Below are 4677 nucleotides of genomic sequence, written 5' to 3' on the forward strand. Positions count from 1 at the left end.
ATAAAAAAAAGAAATTCACGAGTTCACATGTTGTAAATATCTTTAATATAGTACTTAATGCATTATTATCAATGTTCAATAAATCATCAATTGTTACATTGTCAGAAACATCAACCTGAAATATTAAAAAGAATGTACAAGTATGTATTAATACATTATGCTATTTTAGTATAATTTATAACTAAAATTATGTTATGTTTATGTAATAAATATTATAAAGTTTGTTTCATAGTAATTAAAGTTCCTATTTCTTAGTATTCTTACATTGTATGTATGGTTTAATCATTAAACCATACATACAATGATTGAGTGAATTATGTCTTACATTAAACTTTAATGTAAGACATAATTCACTCAAATTATTTTATTATTGAGAGGAAGACACACCCATGTGTTGCTCCGTTTTACAAACATATATCATTGCAAATTTGTATTTAGAACTTCCAACGTTGTGCAATAACCTTTAATAATAGAGATAATTGATCCATTACACTTAAATGTATGAACATTAGCTGTGCTTTAATATAGTTTTTTACAATATTTTAAAGTGATTTATAAGAATTCTTAAATTATATATTTTGCATTCTCATAACTTGCATAAAAATTAAAATATTGTAAAAAACCTATGTGAAAGCACCCATAATGTTTTTACCTTACAGTTTGATAATGGTCAATGTCAATTAACTCTATTATTAAAGCTCAATACACAAAATTGAAACTGGTTAACACTAATTTGCTGTGTTTTAAGAGTAGAACAATACAATAATATATAGTTGTGGTGTTCTCTTAAATTTGATATAATATAAATTAGGTACATTGAATAGTGTGCACTGTACATGGTATACTTCATTCTATATTTTTATTTTTGGATACCATTAGTAACTATATTTATAATTGGTGCATACTACTTATAAACTTCTAAACAAATACCTTATTCAATAATTTCTTACTGCTATTTAATGATAAACTTTAAATAAAATTTTCCACACGTAATACATTCAAGCTATAATATTTTGAAACTTTTTAATCATATTTAAAAGTTATCCCTAATTAGATCTAAACATATTTTTAATTTCCTGAGTACGAATAGATGTTTTAATATAATAAATTAAATAATAAGTATGCATCAAATATTAATTGACAAGTATTTTATTCACAAATTTCAAGTTTGTAACTTAATAATTGGTACCTTCAAATTACTGTTTAACGATACATATTATGTAATTTATGATTATAAAGTAATAAAATAATTTCATAAAATCGAGAAATCTTACCTTTATATTTACTGAAAACTTACAAATACATAGAGCTTTTTTTTAAATTTTTTATTTTTTCCAATCTTTTTTCATAACTATATAATAAATACTTGTATGTTAGAACTTGTTTTTCAGCTACTACATCTAAAAAAAAAAAAATAATAATAATAATAATAATAACAACTTGAAACCTATTATCCATTTTCATTACCTAATTAAATTGTTCTCAAGGCTAGAATTAATATTTTTCACCAATTTTTATCATATTAATGCCATAGCACAAACAATGTTTTCTCTATGTTGGTTTCAGATAATAATTTAATACTATAGCGCCAGGTATGAACTAAGATAGTATGGACTGGCGACGGTGTTAATATCTGCGGTAAAGTTATTCAACGTATTTCTGTAGTGGGGGAAATTTAGCGACTGAAATTTCTTTTTCCAACCAGCGAACGAATGGAACACAATTGAATAGTTGATTTTGGTAGTTCATGAAAATAACACTACTATCGCTTCGGTTGCAAGATTTCCCTCTCTACGGAAACTACGTTTTAAAACCTGACCGTACCACTCCACCCGCCCATCATGTCACCACCAGTCCATACTATCTTAGTTCATGGTGCCAGGTTGAATGAATTTAAAAATTCAACATTTAACGGATTGTTAGTGAGCTCCCTTTAACAACCCAGGCTTAGTATTATATATTTAAATAAAGTTGTCATATAATAATATATATCTAATTTATCTATGGTATCTTATGCCAGGTTACCTAAAAATTGTATTAATTTAATGAACGAATAACTTTTTAAGGAACTATTAGCTCACTATGGATTTATTAAATGTTTGGTGTTTGCTCATGCAACTCATATAATATATTCAATAAAAGTACACATTACAAATAATTTACAAAATATACAATTCAAGTTACCTCTGTTATGATTAAGAATTTAAAATATAACTATATAATTTAATAATGAATAATAAGTAGGTATATCTACTGTATCCACGTTATTTTATAAGATATAAATCTACCTAAGAATTATTCTATGGAGGTACTTCAGGATTATAAGGTCATAAATATTATTATGGTAGTTTTGAATATCAATAACATATAATAGTGTTATAATTAGATACATATTTTTCTATACATCAAACATTATTTTACCTAATAAGTGTTGAATAAAAAACCTTGATTTTTAATTTTCATAAATTAATTTTGTTTGGTATTAATGGGATAAATAAATTGTATAAATTGGCTTGAATAAAATATCCACTTTAGATTATAATGTACAACGTAAATTTTAAAATGTTTACTTACCATGAGACTTATCGATAATATTGTTTTTTTCTAAGCTACTCCACATCTTTAAAAATGTTGTAAAAAACGCAGAGTATAAAATATAAAGATAAACAAAACAACAACAAAACAATTTAGCTACGTATATTACAAATAAAATATGTTACTTAGTAATGATTCGTCACATAATATAATCATCTTTATTCATCGATCAGTTCCGAAATTCAGCCGACCGGAGTAACGAACTCGGACACCGGGCTGGGGAATCATGAATATTATAATATAGATAAGAAAAAGGATAGCTTATCATATTATTTTTATCAATAACAAATATCATTCACAAACGCTTGCGTGGGTTTGGTGTCGTTGAGGGGTCTACGTGGTTTTACGATTGAGTGCGACACAAGTCCAACTAACACAAGTCCAACTACATTTCTAACCTAACCTATAGGACATTTGTATATCAATAACAAAGAGCGTAGCGTCCCCGAATAAGGAAGGGAGGCGGCCATTAACACGTACGTCTTCCATCCTACTCGGCAAGAAAACGGGTCTTCTTCCACGAGTTAACAATGAGAATAATATACAATAGTACAATACTCATTATATTATTATTATTTGCTGGTAACCTTACTTTCTATATTTCAGTACCAGCCACTGGGCCGAGCTACGCGCAAACGACGCCTTACAACCGACAGGACCACGACAGACTGCGTCGGTAATTTGTATCGAAACCATTTTTTTTTTGTTGCCCGTGAAATAAGTATAAACGTCACGGTCGTATCGAATGCAATGGTGTCGTGGCCTACGAGAACGAGCTGCGAACGAATCGTGACCACCGTCGGATCGAAAGTAAGACACAATAGTTATTATCGTTTGAGGTTAGATACCTTATTTCAATGCTAACGCGGTACCGCGACCGCTACGTGAAAAACTTAACTTACCGAATAAACAACTTGTTTTATTTCAGCTGATGGAAATCGTTTTATGTTAATTGGAATACGCCTCAGTGTACCGTTCGGCTGTTCACTGCTGTCGTGATGAAAAATAAGTTTATGGTCGCAAACGTTGTTCATCACATTCATTTATTACGTAACAAATTAATAACGTAATGTCAGACACATGTTCATTTGCAACCAACCAAGACTTATGGAGACGAATGTATTTGCAGTACGATGACAATGATGAAGCACAAAGCAGTAAAATAATTTACATTTCTGACACCAATCATTGGATTCCACTAAATACAAAACAGTGTTGTACCTGTTGGAGACTTATGGATTTCACCAAAATTATAAGGTACCTATCAAAAACTTAAATATGCTTTGTATCACAATATGAGTTATTACCATTTAAATGAGGATTCTAATGATACAGTCGAGGATGATACCAAAACTTTTTACACACATGAAAAACATGTTATTGTGCAATAATAATTGCAATCAAAACTGAATCTTAATTTAAAATAAAAAGTTGTGAATTACTATAAGTATAAAATATTATAATTTATAATTGGTTATTTGCAAAATTGTGTCATAATTAACGTTTCAAATAGTGGCTGTATTGTTATAATTTACTATTTAGGAAACCCTAGGTGATTCAAAAACTACAGTAAGGATGTTAAGAGGACATCACATCCGCATGTGTTATCTACGTCTTGTATACATACGACTTGGACAAAATACATTAACACAGTCTGAGTGGAACTCACTCAATTTTGGTGTTAGAATAAAAACACTTATTACAAAATTAAAAATTATAATATTTTAGAGGGCAAGATTTTGAGGTTTTTTTTAAAAGTAGAAACAAAATTGAGTGAGTTCTACTGAGACTGCGTAAACGCTTTTCGTCCATGTTGTACGTGTGTAAGACGAAGACAACATATGCAGGTGTGACATAAAAACTATGGTCAAGGAAAAAGGGTATAGTTAACGCTATACATAATAGAGTCAAAAATAGAAGAAAATATATATGTTCTGTAGTCCCTGTACGCACATTAGACTAGGTACTAAAGATTAATATTTTACAGAAGTTTTCATCTCATTCTTAAAATTTATCTTGTGATATGCTTAAATAAAATATTATTAAGAGGACGTCCCACCAGCATGTGTTGCCTCCGTCTTA

Source organism: Acyrthosiphon pisum, chromosome X (assembly GCF_005508785.2).
Source record: "Acyrthosiphon pisum isolate AL4f chromosome X, pea_aphid_22Mar2018_4r6ur, whole genome shotgun sequence".
NCBI lineage: Eukaryota > Metazoa > Arthropoda > Insecta > Hemiptera > Aphididae > Acyrthosiphon > Acyrthosiphon pisum.